Source organism: Loxodonta africana, chromosome 1 (genome assembly GCF_030014295.1).
Source record: "Loxodonta africana isolate mLoxAfr1 chromosome 1, mLoxAfr1.hap2, whole genome shotgun sequence".
NCBI classification, from domain to species: Eukaryota; Metazoa; Chordata; class Mammalia; order Proboscidea; family Elephantidae; genus Loxodonta; species Loxodonta africana.
In genome coordinates, this window is record NC_087342.1 from 96,455,620 (window position 1) to 96,469,679 (window position 14,060).

The window sequence follows — 14,060 nt, forward strand, 5'->3', positions numbered from 1 at the left end:
AGGGGCGCACTGCACCCCTGAGATTTGAAACTTCACTTTTCCAAGGCGGTGTTAGATTCAAGCCCGGCAAAATGGAGCGCTGAGTCCTCAAATTAAAACCATTTAATTACCCTGCAGACTCCCGTATCTTAATTTACTAAACTCGACATTTGTTTTGTGTGGTTTTCTGTACTTCCTTTAATCTAAAGGTAAAGAAAAATACTCACTGTTAAAAGAAATAAAATTATATTAATTATTGTCTTCGTTGCCCAGATTCTTCAGCCAGACCACTGCTCAGACGTCCGTTTTGTGCGACCCATGTAGATAGGGGAGGTGATCAGGGTTGAGATTGCTTTGGTGAGGGGCTTGCTTTTTGGGGGTTGGATTCTTTTAAAATGCCTTTGGCAGGAGCTTATGTTAATGAAAGTAGACTTCTCATGACAGATCAGAGCCTGGCCTTTATAGCATTAAAAAAACAATAATTATTTACATTGGGGAGAAATGGGAAACAATGATTGAATCAAAGCTGCCCTCAGCAGCCCCCCTCCGCCCCATCTGAAAACAGACCTGTTTCCATCTCACCCTGAGCTCAGCCTGCCTGCTCCAGACGTCCAGACCTCGCACTCTATAAATCGTCTCTGCCCTTGCTCCGGACTTGCTGACTGTATGTATTTTTGGGCCCGGCATTAATTCCCTCATCCATGGCTGGTGACATTAAGATTTGTAACTGATAGAATGTGTTTTTAATGTATTTCCTGCAGGTTACTATTAAAGAAATCTAATTCTTCTGAACTTGCAGAAGGCTCTGCTTCCATTAAAAAAAAAAAAAAAAGTATTACGGGAAGAATTCTCCCACAGCGTCCACATGGACTGTGCAGCCCGCAGGGTCTGAGGCTCTGAATTCTCTGCTTAGCTCTGTCACTCATTCTTCCACCCCTCACCCAGTCTCTTCTCCTCTTTGTGCCTTCGTTTTCCTGGGTATGAAATGAGGATAAATATTTGTCTATGAGATGAGGATGTCGTAAGGATTAATTGGTTGGTGCTTGGGAAAGCCTTTGAAGATGAAAGACGAGCTCCGCAGATGCTAAGTAAACTCAGAACGTGTCTGGTTTTAATGAGGCAGGTGAAGCCAGTAGGGATGGCTGGAGATTAACTGTGCCTAGTCCAGTGCCTACCTGCATGGGCTGGACAGAAAACTGGGTGGAGCTCCCCACTGGCTCCCTGGGATTCCCCTGGCTCCCGGAACGGGGCCTGGCACATTGGTTCTCTATAAATGTATACAAAAGGAACTGAATTGAGATTTAACCCAGACTCTCAGATCACAGAGAGCAGGGCCTCCACCTCCCAAATCCTGCTTCTAGCCTAACATTTTAGCACATAACTTGGGCAAGTTACATAACCTCTCTGAATCTCAATTCCTCATTTGCCAATGGGGATAGTATAGTCATAGTCCCCATCTTGTAGGTTTGTGGAAAGGATTTATCGTAAAAATGACTGACAGTGATGGAGCACTTTTATATATCAACATAGGTTCTAAGCATTTTACACTGTAAACTCACTGGACTCTTATACCAACCCAACAAGGGAGGAGCCATGGTTATCATCTTCATTCTACAGATGAGGTGCAGGGATGGTAAGTAACTCACCCAAGGCCTGAGTTTTGAAGTGCTAGTGAGACCATGACTTGTGAAGTGAAATACTGAGTGTTACACTGAGTAGAGGACTTGGCACAGCACAAGTACACAGTGAATGAGTTGTCTGAGGTATTTTCAGTCTTTGCCTGATTTGCCCAGCCTGCTAAGAGATGCCCCATGGGGATGCTACACAGGGCAGACCTTTGGGAACGTGGCAACAGGAGAGGAGGAAAGAGACTAGAGTACACACCAACAGGGGCCCAAAGCTGTGAGAGGACGCCAGGTGTGTGTGCACGGAGCTGATTTGCAGGTTTCGGTAAGCTGTACGTCTCGGTCTGCTCAGGGTGACCACACTGGGACCCTTGATAGTTTGTCAAAAGTATTTCATGCCAAATCCTGGTACTCCAGAGACAGTCTGGGCCAGGAGGTTCGAATTCTGAAATATCGGAACTTCTGGAATTGTGTTACGGTTTAAGGCGAGGTAAGTCAGAATCAAAGCACTCCAGTGGTGCAGTGGTTAAACACTCTGCTGTTAACCAAAAGATTGGTGGTTCTAACCCACCAGCTGCTCTAAGAGAGAAAAGACCTGGTGATCTGCTCCCGTAAAGATTACAGCCTAGGAAACCATATGGGGCAGTTCTATTCTGTCCTATAGGGTTGCTATGAGTCAGAATCGACTCAATGGCACACAAGTCAAAATCGTGCTTGGTAAAGTAGAGGGTCAACAAAAACAAGGGAAACCCTGAATGAGATGAATTGATACAATAGCCATAACAATGGACTCAAACAATCATGAAGATGGCACGGGACCGGGCAACACTTCATTTGGTTATGCTACATAAGGTTGGCAAGAGTTGGGGCCAATTCAATGACAACTATTAACAACAAGAAGTCAGAAGCTCTTAGCTTTGGGGATTATCATGGAAGGGGTGCTCTGCATTGCTGCTATTCTAGGCAATCAACAAACCAACCCATCAAAATGAATCAAAATACATTAAGACTCTAGCCCAAGCCGTCCCTTGAGCCAGAAGTGGAAACTGAGACCCACGGAAAAAGTGATTTCACAGCCCCAGCACTATGACCTCACAGCCCAGGCTGACATAAGAAGGGAAGTAGCTGAAACGTGCGCTGGGGAAGCCTCTGGTTGAAACAGAAATATCTTCTGCAATTGCTGCTGGTGATGGAAGGGGAAATGGAATTTTGTTTAAATATTATGCTGTTTTGAAAAGTCTGACTAACGTGAAAGTCCCTATTTAAAAAGGAGTTGATTCTGCATTGAAATTGGTTGGTGTTTCCACACCCACATGTTGACTAAGGCCTTGAAAAACAAATTTCCTGGTAGATCCTGATTCAAATCACCTGGGAGCAAATGCTTCAAGGTACAATCCGTGAGCTGTGAACAGAGAGGCCCAGCCAAGAAAAATCCCGCATCTGTGTTTATGAAAAGGCAAACAGATCCCAAAGGGAGGCCCAAGTCCAAGCTGGCTTTGGGCACAGGCCCTCCAGGAAAGAACACATGGATTCGGAGGAGGCCCTAGACCCCAGTAAGCCCCATTTCAGAGCCCTTCACAGAAGCACAAAGAATGGGGGGAAGGGGACAAGGTTACACGGAGCGTTCTCTTACTGAGCACCCATGAGATGCTGTGCCATTCATTTCATCTTCAGCACAGCTGCTTGAAGCACGTGCATATTAATGCCACAATGTCCATTTTTTCAGTGTAGATATAGGCTCACGGGGGTTAAGCAGGGCAACCTATACTCTAGTTTGTCCCACATAGTCTTGGTTTATGTTGTTGTCCCAGCATAATTATTAACTTTCCTCTCCATTCTCAAAAAAGTGTCCCCGTTTACACCACCACCAACAACCAGTTGCCATTGCATTGACTCCAACTCTTGGTGACCCCATGTGTGTCAGAGTAGAACTGTGCTCCATAGGGTTATCAGTGGCTGACTTTTCAGAAATAGATCACCAGGCCTTTCTTCTGTGGGTGGGCTCAAACCACCAATCTTTCAGGTGGCAGCCATGCACCCAGTTTAACTGATAAGTTATATGGGCATTCTGTGAAGTGAATTGCCCAAATTCATCTGCTAGTGAGTGGTAGAGTTGGAATTTGAACCCAGGTTTTCCTCCATTCAAAAATGAGACACACTGGGGACTCATTCTTCATTCACAATAACAGATGGCTAGGGCGTTAACTGCAAAGCACAGGCAGCCCTTTGGGAGCTGCAGGCCGCCCTCTCTTCTCTTTCACTCAGGGCCTCTCCTAGCCTGTCTGATTGTCCCTCTGTGCAGGAAGGAGCACACCATTGACGTCAGTGCTCAGCAGACAAAACACACACACTCACCAACAACCCACCTTGGTGTGTTTGTTTTGTCTGCTGAGCATGTTTCTACCAGCTCCCCTGTGATAAAAATGCAAGAATTGTCTTCCCTGTTTGGGCGACCAGGTCAGCTCCCAAACCCTAACTTCCAAGCCAGAACCATTTCAACCTACCCCACAACGAGGACCCCTTTTCCTCAGAAGGCTGCCTGGGGTCCTGTCTCCAGCCTTTCTTCCACAGTCTCTTTCTAGCACTTGCATCTGTTGTCCCAAGTTCCTCTGTAACATCTATTTATGTTTCATTGAAATTGAGGCTCGGAGAGGTCAAGGGACTTGCTCAAGGGCACACAGCTGAAAGCTGAAGGCAAAAGACCAGGTCTCCTAAATCTGAGGCCAGTCCTCTGTCAAGCCATGTTCTCAGTTTGACCTGAGGCCACTGGGATTGAGAGATACCTCCAGTAACACCTGAAGAAATCCTTTACATAATGGTGACAGAGACCAAGATGTCTGCTGTCCCTCAGCCCTTGAATGTGCTAACATCTCAGATTTACCAAAGGCTTTCAGTCAGCCCTCACTTAACCCACTCCACAGTCTACCTGCCAGGCGGTAATGCACAAACACCCCCGTGTCAAAGAAACCACCTGTCATGGATTGAATTGTGTCTCTCGTAAATGTGTGCCTGATTTGGCTAGGCTATGATTCCCAGTAATGTATAATTGTCCACCATTTTGTCATCTGATGTGATTTTCCTATGTGTTGTAAATCCTACCTCTATGATGTTAATGAGGCCAGATTGGAGGCAGTTATATTAATGAGGCAGGACTCAATCTACGAAACTAGGTTGTGTCTTAAGTCAACCTCTTTTGAGATATAAAAGAAAGAAGCGAGCAGAGAGACAGGGGGATCTTATACCACCAAGAAAGCAGCGTCAGGAGCAGAGCGTGTCCTTTGGATCCGAGGTTCCTGCACTGAGATGCTCCTAGACCAGGGGAAGACTGATGACAAGGACCTTCCCCAAGAGCTGACAGAGAGAGAAAGCCTTCCCCTGGAGCCGGCACCCTGAATTGGGACTTCTAGCCTCCTGGAGTGTGAGAGAATAAATTTCTCTTTGTTAAAGCCATCCACTTGTGGTATTTCTGTTAGAGCAGCACTAGATATCTAAGACACCACCACTTCTGAGGTGTGCACCATCTTTAGACACCTGGCTGCTAGAAAAGCCTCCCTTTCATTGAGTGGAAGATGATTTCTCTCTAACTTCCTTTTACCCTTTGGTCTTAGTTCTTCCCAACAACCCAATGCAGGGCAAGCCTGAGCTCCCTTCTCCCACACACCCTTAGAAATTTAAGAGTCAGAGTTGTTGCTCTAACGATTGTTCCGCAATCAATGATGTTGCTTTTAGCGGCAGAATAGGTGGGCAGACCTAAGGTTGAAGCCCATGTCTTCCTTGGGCCAATCACTTAACCTCTCTGAACGTCAGTTCCTTCATCTTAAAAATGAGGAGGTAACAATAAAATTTACCTCAGTGTGTTGTTGTGAGAAGTCCCTGGGTGATACAAACTGTTAAGTCCTCAATTACTAACCAAAGGTCAGCAGTTAGAACCCACCCACAGGCGCCTCAGAAGAAAGGCCTGGAGATCTGCTTCTTTGAAAGGACGCAGCCGTGAAAGCCCTGTGGAGCAGCTCTGCTCTGCACACACGGGTTGCCGTGAGTGGGAACTGACTCGACGGCAACTGGCTTTTCGTGCTGCTGTGAGGGCTGAATGAGATGATTCACCTACCTGACTAGGGCCAGTGTCTGACACAGTAAGCAACAGCAGCAAGGAATAGACTCAGTTTTTTAAAAAATGCTTTATTGTGTTTTCAGTGAAAGTCTACACAGCAAATTAGGTTCCCATTTGACGATTTCTACACAAATTGTCCAGTGACATTAGTTACATTTTTCACAGTGTGTTGGCATTCTCTTTAATTGCGAATATACTTACTTTTCTTCAACTCTATACTATATTTCTCTGAACGCAGCACCAAAGCTTTAGTTTCTCTGGAAACCGTATCACCCAACTAACCTTTATTATCAACTAAAAACCATGTCTCTTTTTCACACACACAGCTGCTACCACAGTTCACCCCTAACCTGTCCTCCCACTGTTTTGTTTTGCTTTGTTCTCTCCCCCTGCACATAAGGCTTGCAGCTCCCTGGATTACATTTCATCCTACCAGGGGCTGGACATCTTTCTGACCCATCAGGACTGTTTTTGGATCCTGAGGTTTGGAGACCACGGGAAAACGATAGCCATGTGCAAACCACAAAGGAAGGCTCCACCACGTGAGGCTCCTGCCTGCCTCTTTTTTCTTTCTCCCTTTTCGGGTCCATAAAAGCCCGCCAGCTGTCCAATGAGGTGACCCCTTCGAGCCTGACCGGCCATGTTGACGCTCCGCCGGCAATTGTCTGCAAAGGAACCCTTGTGCACCTTTTGAAGTTCAGCGGAGTGAAGTGTAATCTAAGTGAGCTGGAACACATTTTGATAAAGCAGCTTCCATGGCCAGGGGCCTCATTTCAGCAAGCCATTAACGTGGGAAGCAGAGTCGGGCTAAGCTTTCCTGTCTGAGCCCTCCAGCCCCCCACCAGCCTTTGATCACAGGACGGGATTTTTGTGCTCAGAGGGAGAGCTCAGTCTAACACCCTCTGTTTACTGATGAAGAAACTGAGGCCCAGAGAGGGCAAACGACTTGCCTGAGGTCACACAGCTGGTGAGGGGCAGACCAGCGCTACAACCCTGGTCCACACTGGCCATGCCCTTCTCAGGCCATACAAAATAGTGGGTGGTCAGTGAGGAAAAAGAGAAGCAAGAGGGACAATGAGAAATGTGGAAGAACCAGACGCCTTCCCTGGAGAGTGTCTGAGGGCCCCTGGTGCCTGCACACAGGCCAGGCCGGCTGAGGAAGGGGAGTAGGTCTGATCAGTACTCACAGCCTTTTCAAAGCATGTTTGCATTGTTGGTCCCAGCTGAGTCACCAATGGTAGGAGGAACTAGTCAGGGCTGGTGCCTCGCTAATGGGGTGTCCACCAGGAAGAGGCCTGTCTGAGATCTCACAGAGCAGGCAGGCTGCTTCTGTAAGAGCATTTTGCCCCAGAAAATAGCTTTCAGGCCACTAGGATAATAAATGGGGTAATAGAATCGAGGTCAGAAATTGTTGTGAGGACTAAATAAGTGCTTAGAATGGTGCCTGACATGTACTCAGTAGCGCTGGCCGCTGTCATCAGCATCACTGTCACCAGGGCACCTGTCATGTTTATCCTCCCTCAGATCTGATTCAGCCAGCGAGGCCATGTGCACACTCTCCCTTATCTGGGGAGAGAGGAGGGTTGTTCGGCTAAGGGGTGGACACATATCTGGGCTTCTGGCCCAGAGTTCCAAACCCACTGATCCTCTGGCCTTTGGAGCACCTTGCGGAAACTGAACCGATAGGTGCTCCCGACAGTGGGGAGGTCAGGTGGTGTGTCCTGAGGTCACCAGCCTGTCCTCTGGCTCTCCGGTCACCCCTCCGAGCTTCCAGAGCACCTAAGGAGGGGAACCCCCCACCCCTTCCTCTACCTTTCTCCTCCCTGGTTCTCTGCGAGGCCTCTAAGGAGTGTGGGGCTGGGGAAGGCTCCCTGCTGAATGCCAGGAGATCCCCCAGGACAAGACATGGCTAACTCCCCACCACCCAGGTAGATGGGGGCAGGGAGGCAGAGGGAACCTGGTCTTTCTTTTCAGCTTTAGAATCTGTCTGTGCTGCTCCCTGGCAGCAGCTATTTCTTCCTAATTGTGTCTTGCTCAAGCTGACGTTAGAATGAGTTGGCATTCCTTGGGCTCGATGGGGTGGACAGAGCCCAGAGCCTGCTGGGCGCCTCGGGGGACCCATTCTATAGATGATTCACAAAAGCAAAGCGTTCACAGATCATCTTTTTGTCTCTTCTCTATTTGACTTCTTCTGAGCTTCCTCTCAGGGTCTTAGCTTTTTGAGGACAAAAGCCGGGGCATTTTCTTTCCATGAAACTCCTTGCAGCAACTTGCAACTGATTTTTCACCATGGACACGTAAGATGAATACATTCTAAGCCAGTTCTCTCAGAGTGTAGCATCCTAGCATTTCTCCCTCCCTCTCTCCTTCCTTGAATGAGTACTATGTTCCAGCCAACACGTCACTGAAGAGAAAGAGACAAAGAAGACAGAGTTCTGTCCTCAAGAAGCTCCTCAAGTAATGAGGTTCAATGGTAGACATTCTACCTCATACAACATGGTAGGCACTATCATAGGGAGGAGCACAGAGGAGAGGGATCCTATCTGCGGAGGATGTAATCAGGGAAGGCTTCCTGGAGGAGGAGATGTCTGAGAGGAGTCCTAAAGAAGGACTCTGAGCCAGCAGACTCAGATAAGGGCCTGGAAGTTGCACATCTCAACCCTTCCAAGTGTTCTCCTGAGTGCTGTTGGCCAGAACTTCATCCTGTGGCTTCACCTAGCTGCAAGGGAGGCCAGGAATAGTAGTGTCTAACTCAGTGGTTCTTACCTGGGGGAAATTTTGCCCTCTCCTCCTACCAGGGGACATTTTGCAATATTCAGAGACATTTTGGGTCATCACGTCTGGGGGCAGAGGACACTGCTGGTGGATAGAGACCAGCAATGCTGCTAACCATCCTACAATGCATGTTCTGACAACAAAGAATTTTCCAGCTCAAAAAAGTCAATAGTGCTGAGGTTGAGGAACCCTGCTCTAACTGGACAGCCACGTGTTCAGCTCAAATTGAGGATTCTATTACAAAACTAAGGAGGAGAGAAAATATAGAGGGGACGGCCAGCTTTTTTTGCCCTCATCAGATACACTGAGGATAACAAGATTGCAGAGGATTAAAATGATATCTTTTCCCAGGGGTATCTCTCTCTAGCAGGGATCAAAGCTTTAAGTTAACGGGCTTCGTGGACTATCAAGTATTAGCCTGCAAGACAGGGAGGATTTGTGGCTGGGCAGTCCTGAATCTCACCCCCTGGGTGGCCCACCCAGAGCCACACCACCAAGGAGGAACCCACAAGCCTCCCAGGGAGATGGGCCCTCACCTTCTCTGAAAGGCCCCACAGGTGGGTTCACAGCCTCACCCTGGGGTGCTTCTGACTCCAGATTTTCCCTGAGACAACTCAGGACCTTTTGAAACCCATTTCTGATTGGTTCTGCTTTCCAAGGTCACCAAACCTGGACTGGGTGAGAGATAAGGGGCCTCAACTTCCAGGAAAGACACCACAGTAAAATTTGCAGGGTATTCATTCACCCAACTACACTAAATAAACCATTGTAAACCCCATCATGAGAAACTGGCCAAAGAAGAGGAGTAAGGATTTAGATATATATTTTAAGAGCTCTTCCACTACGACTCTGTGGGGCTCCACTTTCTCTAAATCCAGTTGCTGTTGAGTTGACAACCCCACGTGTGTCAGAGTAGAACTGTGCTCCGTAGGGTTTTTTTGTTTTTGTTTTGTGCCTTAGGTGAAAGTTTACAGAGCAAATTAGTTTCTCATTCCATAGTTTGTACATAAATTGTCCGATGACATTGGTTGCATTCCCCACAATGTGTCAGCACTCTCCCCATTTCTGCCCCGGGTTCCCTGTTTCCTTTCATCCGATTTTCTACTCATTCCTACCTTCTCATCTTTGCTTTTGGACAAATGTTGCCCTTTTGATCTCATATAATTGATTGTTCTAAGGAACACGTTCCTCTCATGTGTTACTGTTTATTTTTAGGGCCTGTCTATTGTTTGGCTGAAAAATGGTCTCCGGGAATGTCTTCAGTTCCAGGTCAGATGGGTGTATTAGGGCCATAACATGGGGCTTTGTCCAGTCTCTATCAGACCAGTAAGTCTGGTCTTTTTTGTGAATTTAATTTTTGGTTCTACATTTTTCTCCCACTCTGTCCAAAACCTACTATTGTGATCCCAGTCAGGGCAGTTGGTAGTGGTAGCTGGGCACCATCTAGTTCTTCTGGTCTCTGCATTGTGTGGGTTGTGGTTCATGTGGTCCATTAGTCCTTTGGACTAATTGCTCCCTTGAGTCTTTTTTTTTTTTTTCACTCTCCTTTGCTCTGGATGGGAAGAGACCAATAGTTGCCTTAGATGGCTACTAGCAAGCTTTAAGACCCCAGATGCTACTCATCAAAGTAGGATGCAGAACATTGTCTTTGTGAACTATGTCGTGTCAATTGATGTAGATATCCCCCGAGTCTATGGTCCTTTGCCTTCAAGCCTAGAAATCTCAACTGTCGAGATGTTTTGTTATGTCTAAGAAGTTTCCATGACTGCTCCTTCTGTGCTCTATTGTCTATATTAACACACATGCGACAACTACAATTATGCATGTAAAAATGTTCACAACCAAACCTATATCTGCAGGTGGGTGTGTGCTCCCTTACACCTCCCCCCAACACCTTTTTAGCATACCTATCTACCTATGTATCCATTTGTAAATTATTGTTTTTTAATAGTTTTTGCAGGATTGTCTATGTTATAGTAATTACCTTAGTTGCCCTTGGAAACCCTGGTGGTGTAGTGATTAAGAGCTATGGCTGCTAACCAAAAGGTCAGCAGTTCAAATCCACCAGGCACTCCTTGGAAACCCTATGAGGCAGTTCTGCTGTGTCCTGTAGGGTCACTATGAGTTGAAATCAACTCAACGGCAATAGGTTTAGGCTTTTTTTTTTTTTTTTTTTAGTTGCCCTTTATTCTAGTGTTCCTCTCAGTGTCTTCCTTTGCCTTGGTCCTGTTTGCTGACTTCCTCCATATTATGTATTGCTTTTCCCTTCACCAATATTAACACCTGTTTTCTATCTAGTTAGTAATTTTCCCTTCCTCCCCCTTCCATCCCTGGTAACCATCAAAGAATGTTTTTGTTTGTTTGTTTCTGTGTGTAAACCTTTTCTTACTTTTTTATAGCAGTCTCATACAATATCTGTCCTTCTGTGACTGACCTATTTCACTCAGCATAATGTCCTCCAAACTCATCCATATTGTGAGGTGTTTTGTGAATTTGTCATTACTCTTTATGGTTGTGTAGTATTCCATTGTGTGTATGTACCACAGTTTGTTTATCCGTTCATCCAGTGATGGGCACTTAGGTTGTTCCCATATTTTCGCTATTGTGAATAATGCTGCATGAACATGGGTGTGCATATGTCTATTTGTGTCACAGCTTTTAATTCTTTAGGGTATATACCCAGGAGTAGGATTGCTAGATCAAATGGTATTTCTAGCTTTTTAAGGAAGTGCCATACCATTTTCCATAGTGGTTGTACCATTTTACATTCCCACCAGCAGTGTATAAGAGTTCCAATCTCCCCACAACCTTACCAACATTTGTTATTTTCTGTTTTTTTTTTTTAATTAGTGCCATTATTGTCAGGGTGAGATGGTATCTCATTGTAGTTTTGATTTGCATCTCTCTAACGGCTAATACACTAGAGAAATGCAAATGGCTAATACAGGAGCCCTGGTGGTACAGTGGTTAAGAGCTTGGCTGCTAGCCAAAAGGTTGGCAGTTGGAATTCACCAGCCACTCCTTGGAAACCCTGTAGAGTAGTTCTACTCTGTCCTATAGGGTCGCTATGAATCAGAATTAACTCGACACAACAAGTTTGGTTTGGAATGGCTAATACAGCTGGGGAAGAGCTGCCTCCTCAAAGCAGAGTCAACCTGGGTGGAGAAAAGCTTTTGGGACCTTCATTTACTGATGTGGCATGACTCAAAATGAGAAGAAACAGCTGCAAACATCCATTAATAATCAGAATGTGAAATGTACAAAGTATGAATCTAGGAAAATTGAAAGTTGTCAAAAATGAAATGGAATGCATAAAGATTGATATTTTAGGCATTGGTGAGCTGAAATGGGCTGGTACAGGTCATTTTGAATCAGACAATCATATGGTCTACTACGCTGGGAATGACAAATTGAAGAGGAATGGCACCCCATTCATCGTCAAAAAGAATATTTCGAGATCTACCCGAAGTACAAGACTGTCAGTGATAGGATAATATCTACGGCTGCAAACCAAAGGGTCAGCAGTTTGAATCCTCCAGGTGCTCCTTGAAAACTCTATGGGGCAGTTCTACTCTGTCCTACAGAGTTGCTATGAGTCAGAATCGATTCTACAGCACTGGGTTTGGTTTTTGGTTTTTTACAAGGAAAACTAGTTAATACAACTATTATTCAAATTTACACATCAAATCTGTGAAACATTTCATAACATGGAGGAACCTGGAAGGAATTATGCTGAGTGAAATTAGTCAGAGGCAAAAGGACAAATATTGTATAAGACCACTATTATAAGATCTTGAGAAATAGTATAAACTGAGAAGAACACATACTTTTGTGGTTATGAGGGGGGGAGGGAGGGAGGGTGGGAGAGGGTTATTTACTGATTAGTTAGTAGATAAGAACTACTTTAGGTGAAGGGAAGGACAATACTCAACACAGGGAAGGTCAGCTCAACTGGACTGGACCAAAAGCAAAAAAGTTTCCGGAATAAACTGAATGCTTCAAAGATCAGCAGAGCAAGGGTGGGGGTTTGGGGACTATGGCTTAAGGGGACTTCTAAGTCAATTGGCAAAATAACTCTATTATGAAAACATTCTGCGTCCCACTTTGGCATGTGGCATCTGGGGTCTTAAATGCTAACAAGTGGCCATCTAAGATGCATCAATGGGTCTCAACCCTCCTGGATCAAAGGAGAATGAAGAACACCAAGGTCACACGATAACTACGAGCCCAAGAGACAGAAAGGGCCACATGAACCAGAGACTTACATCATCCTGAGACCAGAAGAACTAGATGGTGCCCGGCCACAACCGATGACTGCCCTGACAGGGAGCACAACAGAGAACCCCTGAGGGAGCAGGAGATCAGTGGGATGCAGACCCCAAATTCTCATAAAAAGACCAGACTTAATGGTCTGACTGAGACTTGAGGAATCCCGGGGGTCATGGTCCCCAAACCTTCTGTTGGCCCAGGACAGGAACCATTCCAGAAGACAACTCATCAGACATGGAAGGGACTGGGCAATGGGTTGGAGAGAGATGCTGACGAAGAGTGAGCTACTTGTATCAGGTGGACACTTGAGACTGTGTTGGCATCTCCTGTCTGGAGGGGAGATAGGAGGGTAGAGAGGGTTAGAAACTGGCAAAATTGTCACGAAAGGAGAGACTGGAAGGAGGGAGTGGGCTGACTCATTAGGGGGAGAGTAAGTGGGAGTATGGAATAAGGTGTATATAAGCTTATATGTGACAGACTGACTTGATTTGTAAATGTTCACTTAAAGCTCAATAAAAATAATTAAAAAAAAAATTTACACGTCAACCACTAATGTCAAAGATGAAGAAATTGAAGATTTTTACCTTATGGCCTTGGTAATAGAAATGACTCCAGAGATAGCATGACAGAATTTTGTGAGAATGACTACTTCTCCATTGCCAATACCTTTTTTCAACAACATAAATGGCAACTATACACATGGACCTTGCCCGATGGAAAACACAGGGATCAAATTGACTACATCTGTGGAAAGAGGTGATGGAAAACTCAACATAATCAGTCAGAACAAGGCCAGGGGACAACTGTGGAACAGACCATCAATTGCTCATATGCAAATATAAGTTGAAGCTGAAGAAAATTAAAACAAGTCCACGAGAACCAAAACACTACCTTGAGAATATTCCACCTAAACTGGGAGACCAACTCAAGAATAGATTTGACACATTGAACACTAAACCGAAGACCAGACAAGTTGTAGGATGACATCAAGGACGTCATACATGAAGATGCCAAAAGGTCATTAAAAACAAGAAAGAAAGAAAAGACCAAAATGGATGACAGAAGAGGCTCTGAAACTTACTCCTGAACATCGAGTAGCTAAAGCAAAAGGAAGAAATGATGACATAAAAGAGCTGAATAGAAGATTTCAAAGTAAAAATATTACAGTGACATGTGCAAAGACCTGGAGGTAGAAAACCAAAAGAGAAGAACCTGCTTGACATTTCTTAAGCTGAAAGAACTGAAGAAAAAATTCAAGCCTGAAGTTGGAATATTGAAGGATTCTATGGTGAAAAAATTAA